The sequence below is a fragment of the Atractosteus spatula genome, unplaced genomic scaffold (assembly GCF_055471065.1).
Source record: "Atractosteus spatula isolate fAtrSpa1 unplaced genomic scaffold, fAtrSpa1.hap1 Scaffold_24, whole genome shotgun sequence".
NCBI lineage: Eukaryota > Metazoa > Chordata > Actinopteri > Semionotiformes > Lepisosteidae > Atractosteus > Atractosteus spatula.
Window position 1 is genome coordinate 105,122 of NW_028296808.1, and position 22,858 is coordinate 127,979.

The 22,858-nt window shown below is 43.2% G+C and overlaps 4 non-coding genes across 4 annotated transcripts; 1 reads left to right on the forward strand and 3 right to left on the reverse strand.

Annotated features, from left to right (window-relative positions):
- Positions 1 to 4,427: 4,427 nt before the first annotated feature.
- trnag-gcc (transfer RNA glycine (anticodon GCC)) lies at positions 4,428 to 4,498 on the reverse strand. The gene has a single exon. It is a non-coding gene; the product is annotated as a tRNA-Gly (tRNA).
- Positions 4,499 to 16,980: 12,482 nt separating this feature from the next.
- On the reverse strand, positions 16,981 to 17,062 carry trnas-aga (transfer RNA serine (anticodon AGA)). Its single transcript has one exon. It is a non-coding gene; the product is annotated as a tRNA-Ser (tRNA).
- A 2,780-nt stretch (positions 17,063 to 19,842) lies between these two features.
- On the forward strand, positions 19,843 to 19,915 carry trnar-acg (transfer RNA arginine (anticodon ACG)). Its single transcript has one exon. It is a non-coding gene; the product is annotated as a tRNA-Arg (tRNA).
- Positions 19,916 to 22,396: 2,481 nt separating this feature from the next.
- trnai-aau (transfer RNA isoleucine (anticodon AAU)) lies at positions 22,397 to 22,470 on the reverse strand. Its single transcript has one exon. It is a non-coding gene; the product is annotated as a tRNA-Ile (tRNA).
- Between the last annotated feature and the right edge of the window lie 388 nt (positions 22,471 to 22,858).

Here is a 22,858-nt window from a genome sequence, read left to right on the forward strand (position 1 = left end):
TAACCACTCCCAAACGTCTGCCTGCTGCAGAGCTATCCGATACTGATAGTGAACTGCCGGAAGTTTAAGGTCTAGAGCTAATGATGATGCCCAATGCCTCATTCCTAGGTACCTTATAACTGAGAGCAGGTATACGCAACGTTCTTTCCAACACTATTTCCTGTACAAATTCTCGAGAGGTAATGTGAATATTGGGTGGTAGAATCCACCGTGGTACAACAAACATCACTTAACTCTGTTTTTGTTTTGATGGCAACAACGCCTCAGGACCTCGTGACCTTCAAAAAGGGGGGATATGTAGCGGCAATGCTTGTTAATAAGACAGAATTAAGCGTTGGTATGCTCCTAAAGGAGGCCCCATCTCACCCTCCATCTCTGTGGTGCAGCCACAGAGAAAGAATTCATGCAAGCTGATTTAAGATGTTTTTCTTTTGATAAGAAGCAAGCTCCCAGACGGGGATGCAATTAGCTAAGCCTGGCTATAATGATCAATGGTCATCCACTGGCGCCTATCTGTCTAGGGAGTGCCGAATGGACATCTGGACTGCATTTCTAAGTGTCAAGAGTAAGTGACTTATATCTCACCTTGACCAACCAATCAGGGACTGGCAGGGCGTGGTAATACCACGTGGGTCTCCAATGCCCGCCAAACTCTCAACCAATCAGCACACATCTGGGTCTTGATCAAAAAGGGAGCGCAAGCTCAGTTCTGGGCTCTCCTTGGCCATTTTCACGCATCCTCAGAGACAATCACGTGACAACTGCTGTTGTCTGCAAAAGGACTTGGACTTTGTTCTAAGCGCGAGGCCGAGGATCCCGTACGTATTCAGAATTCTACCAACGTGAATGCTCCGCTTGATCAACGGCAGCCTACAGTTGGACCCTCGTCGACAACCTGAATAGCTTATTCAGAAGCAGCGCTGGACCGGGAACGAACCAGCTTCTTCCCAGGCAAAAGAGTGACTTGTGAGGACTCGCGGTCACACTCTGTGCATAGAGACTTTCTACTAGCCAGCCAGACTGCTGGTAGATCCCCTCGGAGCAACGACTGCCCTGCGCGCCGCAGTCAGATTCCTCCGGCCTTCCTACTCCGAGCTGCACCTCGACTGGTTGGCCGGTAGCCAGAGGACGCCGACACAACGCCCATTGGACAACCGCTGCAACAGAGCCTGTCAGCTGGTTTGGTGTTCGTGCCGGGAAATTCCAAATCCAAACACAGTGGATAAGTAAACCCCATGTTCTACATTGCGTCTCGAGAATTTAATTGTACCTCAACACAAGTTGTTATCAATTTAATTCATGAGTAATGTATTTACTTCCGAGTTTAGAGTAACAGTGGGTAATAACACTGATTAGCGATTTGGTAACCGAACGATATATATTGACATATATTCTCTGTTGTGTATCTCTTTGTGTTTGCATCTCTTCGAGATTATATACCTTGTATATTGATAACCCTCACAGTAAGGTCTGCCGCTCGTATCCAGGCAGACTAGTATATGTTTGGTGCACAGTTTATATTAATAAATGTATCTCGTGTATTGAACCCGTGTGTGTGCGTTGTTAGTTGTTCTGACGATTGATTTTCTAAAAGCCCCAACGAACAACCTCGTGATTACTGCTACAATTGATAATTGTCTCAGTAAACCCATCAAACCACTACACTATCAAGACCAGCCATACACAGTACAGTTTATGTACATACAGTAATGTTTATGTTCCTAAATTAATATCGTTTATGACCTTCACATGCGTTATGCTCCTCTTCTTTTTATGCTCAGCTACTAAAATTTCCCTTTAGTGGTAAAATTCCATATAAATATTCAAAACTAAGCGGATTGAAATGTGCACAGTAAAGACATTAGATGATGAAATCTTTTCACTACCAACCAATGCACCACGAGTGCCCCTGTCGGTCATTTTGGCCAGCCAATCACTTACCGCGGTGCCCTACGGTGCCCTGCGGGTTGGTTACTGTACCACGGGTTTTTACCGCTCATTTTGAATGGCTGCATCTGTAGGTTGTCTCTCGCAGTGTTCAGGAATTGCATTCCGAAACTGAGTCAGATCAAAAGTTGTAAGAAAAGCACCTATGGTGTCGGTTCTAACAGCTTTATTGATTCGATGTTAAAGGCCGGAAATGGGGCACAAGACACGCGACCGCAAAAAGCGTCGCCATCTGCTTCCAGCTGCAAAATGCCGTTTGCGGACGCTGAAGCATTTGAACTTGAACTTTATTGCCATATGTAACCGGTACTGGTACAATGGAATTCTTACTTACAGAAGGTCTCTCGATTGTAAAACAAGTGTAAAGAACAAGACAAAGTGCAAACAGTGCATCAAGACAATGTACAAACAAACAATAGACAATGTGCAAGTAAACATGTAGACATTTCTTTCCAAGGCAGCGGGTACAAGCGATCTCGCGTTTTAAAACCACCAGGAAAAGCAAAAAGGCACTTTTCCTTGCTTGCGCCGGCACACAACGACGTGAGGAGGACACCGTAGTCGGCAGGATTCGAATTTACGCGGGGAGACCCCAATGGATTTCTAGTCCATTGCCTTAACCACTCGGACACGACTACAGCGAGTGCCGCCATTGCTGCGTTCTTGCTACAATCTCACATGGATCGCGAGGCGCCGGCGGAAACCTTTTTCAAAGTCGTTCTCCATTAAAAAAAAAACCTTTCCAAAATACAAGCCTTGCAGACAGACACACCTCAGAGGACTTAAGGGTTGCTTCATGTGGGAATGATAAAGTCTCCCCGTCCGGACAGGAAAATGGCACTTTGTTAGACACAAAAAAACAATCAACAACAGACAAATGTCTACAAGCATTTTAGAAGCCGCTCTTGAAATAGCTCTTACATTCGTGTTAGACGCAGGAATCGCCTTTTTATTGACGCTCTTACAAACGCCATGGAAAGCAAAACAAAGCAAAGCAGAGCAGAACAAAACGAACAAAATAAAACCCTCATGTCCTGCACTTGAATATAATGCCGTTACGTGCCGAAGCGGTATTGGACGTCATCCTAGCACTGCAACCCGGGGCGTACGGTATATGGGAACGAGCACACGTCACGAATCGTCTCTAATCACTCCCTGCACTGTAAGGCGCCTTGAAGCGTGCACCCTCAACATTCATCTTTGCGCATCTGTGAAAGGTAAACTCTTGAGCAAACTCTGAACCAGACGCTCAAACTCCAGCTAGCATTAGGGGTAGCATTCCCACGCTACTTGAACACTTTGTTTACGCTCAGTGCTGGATTTTGGGAACTTTAGGACGAGTGGGACTTTTCTCCTATCTGTCAATTCGTTTTGTTTTGGAGACTCTTGGCTGTCTGTGTTGTATAGTGCAGCGTGAAGAAAACGTTTTCGAAAACTGTGCCGGCTCAAAAGTTGTAAGAAATCCTCTCCAGCTCTTTTAAGTCTCTTCAGTTTTGTCATTTAAAGTGAAACTAGATGTATAACTGGAGCCTCACTTATGCAAATGGTGAGGCTCCAGTTCGACATCTAGTTTTACTTTATATGACAGAAGTACGTCAGACTGCGCCGGACTGGGGGATCACTTCCGGTTATTTTTACCATCTTAAACATTTGAAATCCTCCCCTAGGCAATTGTGACACTTCATCTTGGCTCCACCTAGGACACTCTTCAATCTTCCATCACTTCTCTCTTCTCCCGCAACACTCTCGTCTGTCGGTAGTATGTGGCGTCTTTGCATTACCACCAATCTCACCACAGCAAGAAAGCAACAGGTTTTGGCAAGAGAGGAGGAGACTGCCTGGCCCGAACAGGGATCGAACCAGCGACTTTGGCGTTACTAGCACCACGCTCAAACCAACTGAGCTAACAGGCCTTGTTCCCCCTGTCCTCTCTGTGCTGCAAAAAATGGAATTCAGGGAAGTTTCTTTTGTCCTTCTTTGAATAGAAAGCCCTGCAATTCAGTGTACGGGCTTTCTCGTGCTGTTTAATGGTTCTTCAAAAATTCAAATTCAAATCCTACACTGGCCTGAAGTGCCCCCCCCATTTCACAGCATTTTTCAGCTGATTTCAAATGTACCTAAAGGAGAAGCATTATTGAAGACCATCAATTACCAAGAGCTTTTGTCAAAGGTTTTGGTGGTCACTTTTAATGACCACAGAGAGCTATGACCTCGGTTTTACATCTCATCCAAAAGACAGCGCCTTTTTACCACACAGCGTCTCCGTCACTATACTGGGGCATTGGGACCCGCACAGACCTCAGGGTGAGCGTCCCACCGCTGGCTCCATTAACACCGTTTCCAGCTGTAAGCTTTGCTTTTCCCTGTAGGTCATCCTCATCCGGGTACTGACCTGGCTCACAGCTTCTAAGCTTCAGTGGGTTTTCAGTTGCGAGTTGAAAGGGGATGCAAATGATGGAGCCGCTCGCTGCAAAAGCCACTGCATTGGCCAGGAATCGAACCCGGGCCTCCCGCGTGGCAGGCGAGAATTCTACCACTGAACCACCAATGCACGCTGCAAGGGTCTACAAAAAAGACGCTTTTTTACCACTCTGTGCTGGATGTTGGGTCCCAAGGGAACTTCTGGACGAGTGAGAATTTTCTGCTATCAAAATTTGGTTTCGGAGACTTTTGGCAGCCTACAGATGCAGCCATTCAAAATGCGCGGGCGATACCGCATTATTTTGCGGTACGCTGTACGCAGTCTACCGCAAGCTACCGGTAAATACCGCGAGTTACCGTAAATTCTCCTATAATACGACAAGCAAAATAATAGTATCCGGAATTTCCGCAAGGTGGAGCTAATAAAGCTCAACCTCTCATGTTTGAGCTGTGGCCATCAAAGTCTTTAACGAAGATATTACTAATAGTATTAATAATGAATGACCTTGGACAAGCTGTAAGTGTAAACTCAAAGTATTGCCCTGGTCAACATTCTTTTTTTCATTGACCGTCTTTGTAAAAGTAACACCACAGCATTTCGCAATCACGCATTTGTTTCCAATCATGCAAAGTACAGTAATTTTTGAGAATCGATTCACCATGCCTTTCACATGCTCATAAAAGAGATTGATTTAGGAACATAAACATATTACCGTATGAAAACTGTACTGTATACAGTATGTATATGTATATTTAATGTCTTAACTGTGCCCGTTTAAGTATTGAATATTCATATCTGATTTTACCACTGAAGGGAAATCTTAGTAGCTGAGCATAAAAAGAATAGGAGCATACTGCAACGCGTGTGAAGCCATAAACGATATTAATTTTGGAACATAAACATACAGTATATGGCTGGTCTCGGTACTTTAAAGAAAACATACACGAAACATGGTTTCATTATGACCAGAATCGGTCTTGAGATATTTTTAACTTGATTTACAGTATTTGAGAGGTATGTCTTAACACCGATACTACAGTGCTTAAGTACTGCTCACGTATATGTTTCTAGGTTTATATTATGCATTTCATACGGTCAAATTACTTTTGAGCAACTAATAAGAAGCGCGAAACGGTATGCGTTTTAGTTTCGTTTTGTGCTGGGACCCGTGGATTGATTAGAGATATCAAGTACATACAAGTCATTTTTTAAATGTTGTAGTTCGTCTTGAAAAAATGTTACGAGTACATCATCTATCAACAATTACACAGGTTCTGTTTCCATATTGCGGATTTTGGTTACGTAATATTATTTTCTAGATTTCACGTTGTGAATATATGATTTGGGCAAACAGAGCTGCAAAGAAGTACATTATGGGTTGTTGTTGTTTTTTTTGCAGTTTTATCTAGAACAAGCGATGCTTAAACCTTTGTCTGATTCTTGTGAAACTATCCACACGACAGTTACAGTACCTAGGAGTTGACTTCAGTGATGTCACTGATGGGATGTTTCTAAAAATCCATCCTCTGTAAAACGTCTTCTCTAGTTGTCCTGCATATGTATTCGCTAATGAAGCTGTGTGTTCTGAGCCTGGATCTCTACATTTGTGTATGAACCAGCTTAGAGGGCTAAAGACAGCTTGTGTTTAAATTGAGTGTAAGCCAATTTATGCTTCTAAAGTCATGGTCAGCATTTATTATTGTACTGTGCTGTAAACTTGTTCTGTGCCTAGTCACATTATTTTATAGCGTTTTTATAGTGTTATCAAATCCGGTGGCGCTGTGTGTTAGTTTCCTGACTCCCATGTCACATGGTCTGTGATTGAAACCTGTGAAACCGGTTTAATTCGTCACAGCCAGCACTCCGGCAGAGAGGGGGTTGTGCTCGTAAAGTAGAAGCAGGCGAGATTTCCAGCGAAAGACACCTCCCCCCCACCCTCATACGATTCGCATTGTAATTACACATTCTAATTGTATTACACATTGTACACATGCTTAAAAGAGAAGAGAGAAAACGCAAGCCTTCTTCAGGTGTGAGGGTCTTCTGCTCAGAATGAAACGCTAAAATGTAATGTAGGCTCTGAATGGGTTCAATTATGATTTGGGCTTGATTAAGGTCGCTGCCTTTCATCTAAAACCCTACTTGAATCCTTCTAAACTAAAAATCAGTGTTAGTGAGTTCTAAATAAAGAGGTATCCAGGTAACAGTGAAACGGGCGGACAGTCTGGGGAGATCGCCCGTTTTCCATGTAAATAGTTCCCTGGTTCCGCACCCCTTGGTGTTTCTCTCGCTCTCTCTCGGGTCACCTGATCATTAGCTCGAAAGATTTCAGTGCTTTGTGTATATTCTAATGGTAGTGGGGGCAGGGTGTGTGGGAACAGGTTTGGTTGAAATTGCATTGGAGATCTATGTTCTTCACACCTGAAACATTTTCTCTGAAAGCATTTTCTTCGCAGTTTAACCGATCTTGTTACAGCATGTTACAGTTTACTATTATTAACCATATTAATTTTAAGTGCTTAATGCCATTTTTTGACCAGGCACGAATATTCTTAAGTCCATATCTTCGCAAGGGAATCAGTGCGAATTGCAATACTAATTAAATTAAAACTACTAACTACTAACTAATACTAATTAAAACAAACCAGAAACGTGTTGTTCTGTCTAATGACATTACAAGTGGAAAGATTACAGATTTTAATCGTCTTTAATTTTGTTACGTTATACATTTTAGAAACGTTTCATCCATACAAACACCACAAAACTATTTTCGATTGTATTTCTGAATAGTATGTTACACTTAGTTCACTGTTTTAAATACATCTAATTAAGAAAGTTAGGTGTTAGCATAAACTATTAGCAATCAATAATATTAAATTTAGCACTGTAATAAGATGTTGCACTTTCCCCCGCATCTTGTAAAAATATATTTTCATTGTTCAAATATACATTAAGTCTGACTATCATATAATAAGTTAAATACAAAACTAAAGAAAAAATAGGGTTAAATATAATTCAAAATATTTTGCTAACAATGTTAACTGTTTATGAATAATAAAATGTATTAACTAAGGAGTAGGATGGCACAGTTGTTAGTATGTTTTTTGTTTTGTTTCTTTTTCATAAATACAACAGTAGTACCTGATGTCTCAGTGGCTTTCAAAATTAAATCATGCATGCAAACCTGTGAACTAGAAAGATAACTAAGATATTGTCATGGAAATATAACTATCAAGGAAGCCACAAAAGAGAGTTCTCACCTGAGTAAGGTCTTTATTTCAATATTGCAATATTGGGAGCCCTGCTGCCACTTCGCAAAGTGCAACCAGAGACTCAATTTGTTACAAGCAGTACAGGGTTTTTATAAGACGTTGCGCTGTAAAAAAGTTCAGCACTTGGTCCCTTCTAAAACTTCCCCTTTCTCTAAGAGAAAACAGATTACATCATAGAGCGAGAGAAGAAAAACTAGATTTGTTATTCAAAGCTTATCGGTTACTTTCAGCTAATTCTAATGACCCAGACAGCATATATTGTTTTGGTACATTGTCTTCTAAACTAACCTAAACAGTGTACTTTGTTGACGAACTGTTTTCTAAAATTCTGCACGCACTGTAGCACAGCAGTTACATCCTTGAAATATATTATCTAAAAGCACCAATATATTTTTTTCAAAGCTCTCTACATTTTTAAGAATCAATTTACTTATTAGATTTCCACTTCAATATCCATCCATTTATAATGGTGGCGAAGTGGTTAGCATTGCTATCTTGCAGCTGAAGAAAGATGTGAAGACGGGGGTTTGAATTTAATCCTTTCTGTAGGGGGTTTAGACTTCTAAGTCACAAGCTGGGGTTTATGGCAGGAAAGGGGGTTAACTGATAAGGATTGCAGATGCAAGCTAGGAACCCCCCTGGGTGTAATGTTAAACTGACCATTTGCCCAGAACATCGTAAACTGGCCAAATACCATGAACCCCCCTCTTTACCATCAGACCGAGTGACGTCAGAAACGGAGAAGAAAACACTATATAACCCAAAAGTTTGTAACAGTACGTTGAACAATGCTTCGGTTTTGTTGTTTCTTGCGGGAAACAAGACTTCGGCTTTATTGTTCCTTGCATGCAATAAACTCATCTGTTTTACTTCATCTCAGGATCAAGAACCTTATTTCTTCTGTTACAACAAATTTGGCATAGTCGGCGGATGCTCCAGAAGGCGCAGAACTTCCCATCGGCAGGAGAGATGGTCAGCGCGCACATAACTAAGAGGTAAGGACTCCTCTTTTATTTAAAAGTCCTGACTCTCTCTGACCGATTGGGAAATCTCTGCTCCCTGCGAGAATCGCCCGAGATGACGGAGTAAACGTGAGTTTCTGAATTCCTCTGGCCCGGGGAAGGCACCGGTGTATGTAATGGGTTGGTTGCTGTAAGCCCAGAATTTGGTCTGGCAGGGGTTCCGCGGTATTGTGTACAGGCGTTCGAAGCTGGTGTATGCCTTAATTGCGCGTGGAGTTTTGAACGGGTTTTGGACCCTTACCGTGAAGTTCAGGACTGGTGTGGGTCTTAATTGCACCCGGAGTTCTGAAGGTCAGAACTGGTTTGGGTCTTAATTGCACCCGGAGTTCTGAGGCTCAGAATCGGTGTGGGCCTTAATTGCGCCCGGGGTTGTAGAGCAAGTGGTGCATTAAATGCACGTAGTTCAGGACTGGTGTGGGTCTTAATTGCACCCGGAGTTCTGTGGCTCGGGATCGGTGTGGGCCTTAATTGCGCCCGGGGTTCTGGAGCTGAGTGGTGCATTAAATGCACGTATAATCCAGGATTGGTGTGGGCTTTAATTACGCCCGGGGTCCTGAGATTAGCTACGCCTTGATCGTGCACAGATTGGAGTGGCGTGGTTTCTGGCGTGGCGTGGGTTTTTTTGTTTTAAAGGAAACAGGAGTAGAAGAGATATATGCATGTATGTTTTTGGTGTTTTCCTTGTTTGTGAAATACATATACACACGCACGACACTAACATAAACACACCTCATAATAAAAGAGCAAAGCATTAAGTAGCAGGATTTAAAGGATGTTGAGACCCGAGAATCGCCCTGATTGAGCTCAGTGCGTAAGTCCACCCCGGGGCAAAAGCAGCGATGCTGGCGTTCTGGGGATGGTGAATTACTGATCAAGAAAGGGGGTTTTCGAGGTCTCGTTTCTTACCTGTGAACAGTGCGGTGTAAATCCTCTCTAAAGTCTCTGAGAGGTATTTAGATCCGGAGGTAACAGACGCCCTTGGCTGAATGAGTGCAGGAATGCACAGGTTTTTCAAGTGAAAGCATCCCCCTACTGAATGAGCTGTTACCTCACACACGACTTAAAGTAAATCTTAAAGAGACCGAACATGTGCGCTAACTGATGGTTTGAGAAAGTGGTGGAAGGGTCCGTTTAAATATCGGAAAAGTGTAAGTTGACGGAAAAGAAGGAGAAAAATATGGAAAAAGCTGAGTTTGTCAGAGGGAATTTGGGGCGAAGACGCCTGTAAAGAAAGCATATGAGTATTGATTGGCAAAAGCACAAGCATGTAGCTCCCACCCTGGTGCACGGCCGGCACCAGTAGTGGCAGATACATGACGAAAAAGAAAGAAATTGGGATGTGACTTAAAAGTGTGTTTACGGGGAAAATAAAAACCCGGAAGAAAATATACTTTACTCGCTACGAAAGAGTATAGAAAAAAAAAGCTAAAAGAGGCAGTACAGGAGAATGAGAAACTAAAGAAGGAATTAACTTCTGGTCACGCTGCACTGGTTAATGTGCTGCAGCCAGCGACTAAGTTATATCCTGCTCTCCCACAGGGGAACAAACAGGCAGGAAACGAAAATAATTGGGATCAATTCCCTCAGTGGCCATATGGAGAAGGGGGGTCTGATTGGGATAACACTTGGTATGAGTGTGATAAAGACGGATCAGGGTCTCCCCTGTTAGAGGGAGGGCGCCCGCAGATCTGTACTCTCACTCGAAGTGGGAAAGGACTTGATGTAGCAGGGGCTGGCGCCGTTGATGACAGCGCCACTCTAACACTGTCTCGCACCCCGTCGAGGGGGTCTGCAATCGCACCTACCTTCCCTGATTTCCCCCATACGATCAAATCCAAAACCGTAAGATATTGACCGGTGGGCTAAAGTACCGCACCCGAAATTAGAAATGCAGCGAACCTGGAGTGCGCTTCAGGAATTAAAAGGATTCATGTAGAAGTAAAACAAGAATACAGCACATTGTATTACGAAGAGAAAAATATATTCTCGATGTGTATGTGTGTTTTATGAATTTGTGTGCCGGCATGTATGTGTGTAACTGTGAGTTTTGGTATACTAAATGACGGTGTGAGTGTGTTTAGCCAGCGGGACTGGCTAGAGACGTAACTAAAGAGACTTGACGAAAATCAACTTAAGGAGATTGGAAAATATAAGAGCGTCTGAAACGTATAAGTACAGTACAGGTGGACGTAAAAGTAGTTAAACAGTTTTTGTATTATTATAAATTATTATAAATTGTAATTTATACAATTAGTTGCAATAGTGGAAACAATTTGGTTTTATTCGAATGTCTCGAAACCAGACATGCTGAAACGCTGTAGGTTTAGAATCGAGACTGGGGAGAATAACGTCTTGTGAGAAAATCTGTTTACCTAACGATTAGATCCTGTAAATCCCTTGTAGCCTCCCTAAGTCTGTCCCAGTCCAGTGGATAAAAATGTACTGTTAATGGAGTGTTGGTTTCTCTGTTAGGGGATACTGGAGCACTACTGTCCTGCTTGTTTCACTCCTCTGTTCAACAGTGTACTATAGAGCAATGTATAGGGGAAGATGGCAGGAGGCCACAGGAGTATTGGGACAGCAAGTTTTACTTGCCGAGTACCAGATTTTAATGGGTGGTTTTATTCCAGATCTATTGGGTTGGAATATTATGCATTACAAAGAATGACTATGCAGAACAGGGTATCACGTAGCTTCAACTGGCTGTGATCACTCAGTATGTTGATGGTATTCTGAGTGCTTCCCCTGATGAGGAAACCCACAAGTCTGAGTTGCTTCAGCTTTAGAGTGTCTAATAGAAGCAGTTATGATAAGGCCCTTTTGTGTCTAGCATTGTGAAATTTTAACAGGGCCTGGGTGCAATGTTTTTTACAGGGTGAGCACAACTCTTAACAGATCTGCTTAAGGGGGGAGTGCAGTACAAGGACAAGATTGCCTTGGTTCCCGCAGCAAAAGCCGCCTTTAATAATTTGAAACAAGTTCTCTTACAGGTGCTGAGACTGGGGTTTCCTCAGATGGATCAACCATTCCTTTGTATTATTGCAAGTTGCTGACAGAGGCCACCCAAGGAGCCCGCGAGCAGGTCCTGGAGGCGTGGGGACCACCACCTGAAGGAGGGCACAACCTCATCCCAGGAGAGTGGGTGTGGATCAGGAAATTTCCTTCACAGGTTCTCCAGCCCAGGTGGGACGGACCCTACCAGATCCTGTTGACAACCGAGTCTGCGGTTCGAGTGGAAGGAAAAGATCGCTGGATCCACGCGCCACACTGCCGACGAGCCTCATCCCCATTTACAGACTCAGAAAGAAATCATTTCTGTTTATAAGAATAATTGTTGCTGTAGGACTATGTTCCGCAGGAATTAATGATCATCTCTCCCACAAAGGAGAACATGGAATTAATTCCTTTTTAGGCCTCTCCTATCTGACAGCTAAGAAAACCAACCAAAGTGCCTGCTGGGTGTGTGCCACATTACCCAAATATGTACAGGGAGGACTTCCTATGGGAGCCATTCCTTGGCGTCTCGAGGAAGTCATAGGCATGATCATTTGGAGGGATAATTTAGGAGATTTTAATATGACAAACTATGGGGGGTTGCCATAACACGACTTTAACCTGCACAACATTACAATATCTACAGGAGCGAGGCTTAGAGCCCACGAGTTTCACAGGCTCTTACGCTCCTAAATATAACAGAAGCCATACACCACCATACCTGACTCTCAATAAGGAACGTGAGGGAAACATATGTTTTCAGCACACTAATTGGTCTGCACTTGGTTGGATGGAGTCGTTGCAACCTTACCATCGCTGCAAATATATCCACCTCTACCTTCCAAATTCCAGGATGGGATCGGCACACCCCACAATTCAGTATAAGCTTCTTGTTTTCAGAGGCATGGGGAGCGCCAAACGGAACATCTTTCATTTGTGGAAAATGAGCCTACCCATGGTTGCCAGCCCAGTGGTCTGGCTCATGTTATTTAGGATATGTGGTTCCTCATATCCGTGTTCAAATCCACAGCCCCTTCGGACCTAACCACAGACCACAAAGAAAATTGGCTGATTGGGAATATTATTTAGGTATAATATTTCCACAAGCCGGCATGAACTTTCTGAGTCGAGAGTTAATTCAAATGGCCTCGACTTTAGAAGAATTAGCAAATTCTACCTCATCTAGTCTGAAGGCTGTTAATGATGAGATGGTAGCCCTCAGAACAGTGGCCATGCAGAACCGACTAGCTTTAGATTATGTACTGGCGGCCCAAGGAGGAACTTGTGCAGTAATTGACACTGAATGCTGCACATATATTCCTGATAATTCTGAGCACGTCTCAGATCTGGCCCAACACATTTACAATGAGGGACAGAAATATCAGGACTATTATACTGAAAATTGGGGAATTGGGTCTTGGGTAAAGTCTGTGTTTGGGGCCTGGGGTGGAACCTTTTTATAGTGTGTATCTGTAGGAGTAGTATTGTTTATATGTATAATTGTAATCATCACATTCACAAAAACATGTATCACATCTTGCTATAACCGTGGAACGTACAATGACATGGCAATACATACCTGTTCGCCAAGAAAGGAAAGATCTGCCCTGACATTGTATGTATAAAAATAGGCTACACTGACGTATGCCATATTTTATAAGGGGGGAATGAAGAAAGATGTGAAGACGGGGGTTTGAATTTAATCCTTTCTGTAGGGGGTTTAGACTTCTAAGTCACAAGCTGGGGTTTATGGCAGGAAAGGGGGTTAACTGATAAGGATTGCAGATGCAAGCTAGGAACCCCCCTGGGTGTAATGTTAAACTGACCATTTGCCCAGAACATCGTAAACTGGCCAAATACCATGAACCCCCCACTTTACCATCAGACCGAGTGACGTCAGAAACGGAGAAGAAAACACTATATAACCCAAAAGTTTGTAACAGTACGTTGAACAATACTTTGGTTTTGTTGTTTCTTGCGGGAAACAAGACTTCGGCTTTATTGTTCCTTGCATGCAATAAACTCATCTGTTTTACTTCATCTCAGGATCAAGAACCTTATTTCTTCTGTTACAACACAGCACTGGGGTCCTAGGTTCAATTCCTGCCATCCTGTGTGTGAGGGGTTTACATGTTCTCTCTGGGTTAGATGGTTTTTCTCCATATGTGTGATATGACTCCCTCTCGCACTCCAAAACATACTGGTAAGTTAATTGGTTTATGGGAAAACTGGCCCTGGCGTGTGTGTGTTTGTGTCTGTCTGTCCTGTGATGGACTGGCGCTATGTCCAGGGTGTATTCTGCCTTGTGTCCTTTGCTTACTGGGATAGGCTCCAAATCCTCTGTACTGGATAAAGAGATTAGAAATGGATGGAAGTAAAGGCACTGTGTGGATGGAACTATACACAGTGTTAGAAACCCACGATGAAATGGCAGCATCTCACTGAGAATAAAATATTTTATAGTGCTGGCTTAAGGAAACCTTTCCACCTTTCCACCTCTCTTGCACATCAGTATCCATACCTAGTTATTTAAACAAATTGCCTCTAATTATAAACATCTTAATATGCTGGCTCTGTGGATCCGCATCAGCTATGTTTGCCCATTCCTTCAATTCATGTACATCCAACACACAGTTCAATGCCAGCAACTACACATAATCTAAAATACAATCCTTATTTCAGTATCTATGTAAACATATAGTCTGTTAACTTCATCATCTTCATCAAAAGTATGCCTAACCCCATTAGGAAGTGTTCTTGTTATAAGTGTATTCCTCAGCTTTCCCCAAATTATCTTCTTCTTGCCAACATCTCTAGTCTTTTATCCTGCAATAACTCAGCCAACACTTAAATCTCCAAAAGCTGCTTGTGTTAATTTCTTTAAATCACAAATATCATGTGTAAATACTGGCCATGTAATACTCTGCATTGTGGAATAATAGTTTATTTTAAAGGGAACTAGAGAAATCAAGAAAGGCTTTTTTTCTAGAATTAATAAATGCACATCCTGTTCACTGGGGAAATTAAATCCACACTGAGCAATCTTCAATATGTTCAGAATATGACGGCAAGAATCCTATCAGGGATGCATTACACCTGTTTTCAAGTCCTTGCACTGGTTACCTATCAGATTTCGAGTCAACTTCAAAATCCTTATCCTCCTTATATACTGTCCTACAACTGTTATTATTGATCACCGAATTATTGTACTTGACATGACTTCATTCAGCCTTTCCTGAACGTCTATGACAGGCAGAGAGAGTGCTGTTTCTGGTGCGATCTTTTGCAGCTGACATTTCACTGTTTTAAACGAACAAGAAATTAGATTGCTCATAAATCAGTTATTCTATATAAACACAGCGTAATTGCCCTCCGAAAATCCTCTTTTTCTTGTTCGTTTTAGAGACCTCGATCGAAACTGATTTTAGATGTCAGAAAGGATTTATTTTCTCTGTATTTCCTACATTGCTTTGTCGAGATTTTAACTTTATATCTAACTTTATATCTAGGCTCAGATTTCAACTATAAATCGTACAGTAATTAATAGCAGTAAATACTGATGTTTTGCGCCCTCTTACCACAAAAATATATGTTTTGTAGCTAGGATTAACTTTATTTCGTACTGGTAGCTACTCCGATTTAGACACCGAACAGTTAAAGATGGCGGCAAATCAGACACCCAGAGGGGGGAGAGGGGGGGCGTCTTCTCGCCTCCATAACTAAAATGCCAAATAGGAGTGGCTTAAGCGACATACACAGTCGTGTAACTGACAGATTGAGGTAGCCTATCGTGTAAATTTCGCTTTGTTGCTGATAGGTTAAGCTTTCGAAACTCTGCCCCAAAGTCATGTGACTGATTTTTCGCCCTGTTTCGTTGGTTAAACGCAATGATCACAAGCACCACCATGGTAACTCGGATGTGTAGTTTTTAATTCCGTTTGAATTATAACTGTACGTACTGTCTTCATATTTGGCCAGGGCTTTAAAGAGAAGGCGCGCCAAAAAATTTCGGTGCCGTCGTCTCCGCTTTAAAGGTACCCCCGTGCTGGAAGAATTTGACCTCGGAACGTTTGCCCAGCGTAGTTATAGTGGACATAAAAACAAGAGTTCGCTGGCATTATATCCTAGAAGACACAGACCGGCACCAGACCGGTAAATGCTTGATGAACTAGGGATTGGACAGTTTCCAAGTGCTTGTACAATCGATGGAAATGTTCAAATAAATGTGCAAAAGAAATAAAATAATCATTTATTTCTTTATCATATTGGCTAGCTAATGTCCTCTCTTTGCTAGTTAGTGGCTGTGTTTCTGCGTTGGGTAGCAACGGGTGACTGTTCTCAGGCGGAAGATGTAAACAGCTTAATTTTCATGTTAAATAATTTTTAAAAATTAAAATTCATTCTATACAGCAATCACATATTTGGGTACTGTTTCATAAAACTTTCATGCTTAAAATGTTTAGGGAGAAATGGAAGACTGGTGTGTATTTTTTCTTTAAACTATCAAGACCAGCCATACACAGTACAGTTTATGTACATACAGTAATGTTTATGTTCCTAAATTAATATCGTTTATGACCTTCAGATGCGTTATGCTCCTCTTCTTTTTATGCTCAGCTACTAAAATTTCCCTTTAGTGGTAAAATTCCATATAAATATTCAAAACTAAGCGGATTGAAATGTTCACAGTAAAGACATTAGTAAAGGTGCACAGTAAAGGCACCACGAGTGCCCCTGTCGGTCATTTTGACCAGCCAATCACTTACCGCGGTGCCCTACGGTGCCCTGCGGGTTGGTTACTGTACTACGGGTTTTTACCGCTCATTTTGAATGGCTGCATCTGTAGGTTGTCTCTCGCAGTGTTCAGGAATTGCATTCCGAAACTGAGTCAGATCAAAAGTTGTAAGAAAAGCACCTATGGTGTCGGTTCTAACAGCTTTATTGATTCGATGTTAAAGGCCGGAAATGGGGCACAAGACACGCGACCGCAAAAAGCGTCGCCATCTGCTTCCAGCTGCAAAATGCCGTTTGCGGACGCTGAAGCATTTGAACTTGAACTTTATTGCCATATGTAACCGGTACTGGTACAATGGAATTCTTACTTACAGAAGGTCTCTCGATTGTAAAACAAGTGTAAAAAACAAGACAAAGTGCAAACAGTGCATCAAGACAATGTACAAACAATAGACAATGTGCAAGTAAACATGTAGACATTCTTTCCAAGGCAGCGGGTACAAGCGATCTCGCGTTTTAAAACCACCAGGAAAAGAAGAAAGGCACTTTTCCTTGCTTGCGCCAGCTCACAACGATGTGAGGAGGACACCGTAGTCGGCAGGATTCGAACCTGCGCGGGGAAACCCCAATGGATTTCTAGTCCATCGCCTTAACCACTCGGCCACAACTACAGCGAGCACCACCGTTGCTGCGTTCTTGCTACAATCTCACATGGATCGCGAGGCGCCGGCGGAAACATTTTTCAAAGTCAGTCTCCATTAAAAAAAAAACCTTTCCAAAATACAAGCCATGCAGACAGACACGCCTCAGAGGACTTAAGGGTGGCTTCATGTGGGAATGATAAAGCCTCCCCGTCCGGACAGGAAAATGGCACTTTGTTAGACACAAAGAAACAATCAACAACAGACAAATGTCCACAAGCATTTAAGAAGCCGCACCATGTTCTTGCTACAATCACACACGGATCGCGAGACGCCGGCGGAAATCTTTTTCAAAGTCGTTCTCCGTTAAAAAAAAAAAACCTTTCCAAAATACAAACCTTGCAGACAGACACGCCTCAGAGGACTTAAGGGTTGCTTCATGTGGGAATGATAAAGCCTCCCCGTCCGGACAGGAAAATGGCACTTTGTTAGACACAAAGAAACAATCAACAACAGACAAATGTCCACAAGCATTTAAGAAGCCGCACCATGTTCTTGCTACAATCACACACGGATCGCGAGACGCCGGCGGAAATCTTTTTCAAAGTCGTTCTCCGTTAAAAAAAAAAACCTTTCCAAAATACAAACCTTGCAGACAGACACGCCTCAGAGGACTTAAGGGTTGCTTCATGTGGGAATGATAAAGTCTCCCCGTCCGGACAGGAAAATGGCACTTTGTTAGACACAAAAAAACAATCAACAACAGACAAATGTCTACAAGCATTTTAGAAGCCGCACTTGAAATAGCTCTTATATTCGTGTTAGACGCAGGAATCGCCTTTTTATTGACGTTCTTACGAACACCATGGAAAGCAAAATAAAGCAAAGCAGAGCAGAACAAAACGAACAAAATAAAACCCTCACGTCCTGCACTTGAATATAATGCCGTTACGTGCCGAAGCGGTATTGGACGTCATCCTAGCACTGCAACCCGGGGCGTACGGTATATGGGAACGAGCACACGTCACGAATCGTCTCTAATCACTCCCTGCACTGTAAGGCGCCTTGAAGCGTGCACCCTCAACATTCATCTTTGCGCATCTGTGAAAGGTAAACTCTTGAGCAAACTCTGAACCAGACGCTCAAACTCCAGCTAGGATTAGGGGTCGCATTCCCATGCTACTTGAACACTTTGTTCAAACCAGGCTGTCCGGACATGAGTTGGCGCGCTCCAGATTTTCTTTTTCTTTTTTTTCCCTCGTACTCGAGGGTCATTTTCCTGTTCCACATGCAATTTCAACATCTTCCTTGGGAGATGTCAAGCCAGCAAGCCACTGCTGTGCTTCAGTGGCCGGTGTGGAGTTCAGTGGCCCTGTTGTACACGGAAAGCACATTGAGCTCCTTGGACATGAAAAGTTCCAGTTAAAAGCCATTTGTCATCCTTTCTCTTGGTGTCGATGTTGCTATTGTATGTAAAGGTGGCAACTTGCTCAGCGAGCAGGCGGAGCGCACAGCGAATGCAGATGTGTCTGAGTTGTGTGTCCAAGTGGCTGCAAAAGGACAGAGCTCCTGGCGCGCTATGGCTTAGTTGGTTAAAGCGCCTGCCTAGTAAACAGGAGATCCCGGGTCCGAATCCCAGCGGTTCCTTTTTTTGTTCTGTCTTCTCGAACAGGACTGGTCATTATGGACAACCGCCTACGGCTAGACTTAATTAAATGCAAGTATTCATTTCCTGTCTTGAACGACTTGTTTTTCTTAGAATGCAACTTGCAAAACATGAAATGCAAACCTTGCTAATCAGCGCTCGCGGCTGGAAAACAAAAAAGAAGTCAGCAATGTTTTTTCTTTAACCTTAACCCTGCTAATGGAGAAGAGTTAAACGACCGAGTCTACGCAGCTTAAATGGTCCGCACGTCGGGTTCTTAGCTGAAAGGGTGGTAAATCAGGCTCACCCAGTCCTTAATCTTTTAAAGAGGATAAAAAATTGAACCTAGTCGCCACATCACATACATCCTGTTCAATGATAAGAAGGTGACATCTGTCCTCGCTCCAGAGTAAATCACAAGTTGAGGGCATTTTTTTTCCACTTTACCGTGAGTCGGGCTCGGCTGCACACAGGCGAGAGCAGAGCAATGAGGTCACGGGGACAGGGGAGTCACACGCTGGCGGTTTGAACACGCGGAAGATCACTGAGGGATCTACAGTATATGGACCCTCTGTGCGCCACCCGTCCAAACTCTGGACTCTGAATCCTGCCATCCGAGTTTAGATCTCGGCGGAACCTGAGCCGCAGTTCCTTCTTAAAACGTAATCTGGTGAGCATTTCTAGAATCGTACTTGTATAGATGCAGCCTTTAATGTGTTGCTAGGTTAAAATTGATGACTTCTTGAACTTCAGTAGGCAATTGCCCTCTTGATTTCGGATTTAATTGCTTTACTACAGGGGTGCTTTTATGATGACAGAGTCATGTTCAGGTACTTTGCTGGATGGAGGAAGCTCATTTCGGACTCTGTGATCTGCTCACCTGGAAAGGTCTGCTGTACTACTACAAGAGAGAAGTAGAGTCTGGAAGAAGGGACAATTTTATGATGCTTTGGAAGAAAGTGTTTTTTTTTTCTTTGAAATCGAAATGAATCAGAATATCAGTGCAAAGGACAAACTCTTGGTTTGGTTTAAAGAGATATGGTTTTAAACAGACACAATGTAGAAAACAGGTGTTTCTCACTTTTGGAAAAGAATGGACCGGGGGTAATGTTTTACTAGTTGCAGTGCTGAGCTCACTGGGTTGCAGTCGTGGAGTGTGACACCAGGGCCAGTGGCGCAATGGATAACGCGTCTGACTACGGATCAGGAGGTTGTAGGTTCGACTCCTGCCTGGCTCGGGTCACTTTTAAACGCATCAGGCTACTCCCTAAGTAGCCTGTGCTACTTACTGTATGTGGGTGTAATCGTACCCAGTACGAGATTTCCTTCATGTAAATGAACTGCACCTGGGCTCAGTACGGTGCTGAGAGCCCAGCGCTGCTGTTCTAATTAGCACGCACTGCATCGGCTATGAACCCGAACATTTCAATTATTCCGATCAGTAAGTCAACACGTAGTCCACATGAAAGGTAGAAATATTCTCGTCTGTCTCTTGTTTGTATATAACTGAATGTCCCTGACAATGTACTGTTAGTTTTAATTGAAGAACGGCATTTGTGTTCAAATATAGCAGACAAGTTTACGTAACTGCTCATGCGACACTCAGTTGTAATTAGTCAAGAAATAAAGTCGAACAACAGCTGAGGGTTTGAATGTGAACGTATCAGATTGCAGCACCTTTTACTTCCATTGACAAATGATAGAGATTCGAAGAGAGATCCTTCAGACCGGCAAGCAAACCCACGGCTTTTTCGGTTTTCTATCTAGGCAACGTTGGTGTCTGCAATAGCATAAATGAAAGCACGATGCAATTTCTGTGGCTACATTTGTTGCACTTCATGCACAGTAAGAGTGTTTCTAACACCAAATAAAAACTCAACAATTAGCGATCACGCCTTCTCCTCAGTTAACCCACTGAAACCCTCGCTGATAAGAGTTCTTTACTGCGTGCTTTACGAGCACCTATCGTGTCGGTTCTTTGAGCTTTATTGATCCGGTTTTCAAAGGCATAAGTAGAGCACCAGACGTGCGAACGCAAAATGTGTGGTTATCTGAAGAATTGATTTCCATGGCAGCGGGTCCAAGCGATTTAGCGTTTTTATAGTACCAGAAAAGGAGAAGCGGCACTTCGCCTCTGCCGCACAGGCACACTACAACATGCGGCAGACGCCGTAGACGGCAGGATTTGAACCTGCGCGGGGAGTCCCCACCAGATTTCTAGTCCATCGCCTTAACCACTCGACCACGACTACAGCGAGCGTCGCCGTTGCTGTGTTCTTGCTACAATCTCACATGGATCGCGAGGCGCCGGCGGAAACCTTTTTCAAAGTCGTTCTCAATTAAAAAAAAAACCTTTCCAAAATACAAGCCTTGCAGACAGACACGCCTCAGAGGACTTAAGGGTGGCTTCATGTGGGAATGATAAAGTCTCCCCGTCCGGACAGGAAAATGGCACTTTGTTAGACACAAAGAAACAATCAACAACAGACAAATGTCCACAAGCATTTAAGAAGCCGCACCATGTTCTTGCTACAATCTCACACGGATCGCGAGACGCCGGCGGAAATCTTTTTCAAAGTCGTTCTCCGTTAAAAAAAAAAACCTTTCCAAAATACAAACCTTGCAGACAGACACGCCTCCGAGGAATTAAGGGTTGCTTCATGTGGGAATGATAAAGTCTCCCCGTCCGGACAGGAAAATGGCACTTTGTTAGACACAAAAAAACAATCAACAACAGACAAATGTCTACAAGCATTTTAGAAGCCGCACTTGAAATAGCTCTTTCATTCGTGTTAGACGCAGGAATCGCCTTTTTATTGACGCTCTTACAAACGCCATGGAAAGCAAAACAAAGCAAAGCAGAGCAGAACAAAACGAACAAAATAAAACCCTCATGTCCTGCACTTGAATATAATGCCGTTACGTGCCGAAGCGGTATTGGACGTCATCCTAGCACTGCAACCCGGGGCGTACGGTATATGGGAACGAGCACACGTCACGAATCGTCTCTAATCACTCCCTGCACTGTAAGGCGCCTTGAAGCGTGCACCCTCAACATTCATCTTTGCGCATCTGTGAAAGGTAAACTCTTGAGCAAACTCTGAACCAGACGCTCAAACTCCAGCTAGCATTAGGGGTAGCATTCCCACGCTACTTGAACACTTTGTTTACGCTCAGTGCTGGATTTTGGGAACTTTAGGACGAGTGGGACTTTTCTCCTATCTGTCAATTTGTTTTGTTTTGGAGACTCTTGGCTGTCTGTGTTGTATAGTGCAGCGTGAAGAAAACGTTTTCGAAAACTGTGCCGGCTCAAAAGTTGTAAGAAATCCTCTCCAGCTCTTTTAAGTCTCTTCAGTTTTGTCATTTAAAGTGAAACTAGATGTATAACTGGAGCCTCACTTATGCAAATATTGCAAATTTACATAAGTGAGGCTCCAGTTCGACATCTAGTTTCACTTTATATGACAGAAGTACATCAGACTGTGCCGGACTGGGGGATCACTTCCGGTTATTTTTACCATCTTAAACATTTGAAATCCTCCCCTATGCAATTGTGACACTTTATCTTGGCTCCACCTAGGACACTCTTCAATCTTCCATCACTTCTCTCTTCTCCCACAACACTCTCGTCTGTCGGCAGTATGTGGCGTCTTTGAATTACCACCAATCTCACCACAGCAAGAAAGCAACGGGTTTTGGCAAGAGAGGAGGAGACTACCTGGCCCGAACGGGGATCGAACCCGCGTCCTTGGCGTTATTAGCACCACGCTCTAACCAGCTGAGCTAACAGGCCTCGTGCCTGCTGTCCTCTCTGTGCTGCAAAAAATGGAATTCAGGGAAGTTTCTTTTGTCCTTCTTTGAATAGAAAGCCCTGCGATTCAGTGTACGGGCTTTCTCGTGCTGTTTAATTGTTCTTGTAACCCAAATCCTACAATGGCCTGAAGTGCCCCCCCATTTCACAGCATTTTTCAGCTGATTTCAAATGTACCTAAAGGAGAAGCATTATTGAAGACCATCAATTACCAAGAGCTTTTGTCAAAGGTTTTGGTGGTCACTTTTAATGACCACAGAGAGCTATGACCTCGGTTTTACATCTCATCCAAAAGACGGCACCTTTTTACCACACAGCGTCTCCGTCACTATACTGGGGCATTGGGACCCGCACAGACCTCAGGGTGAGC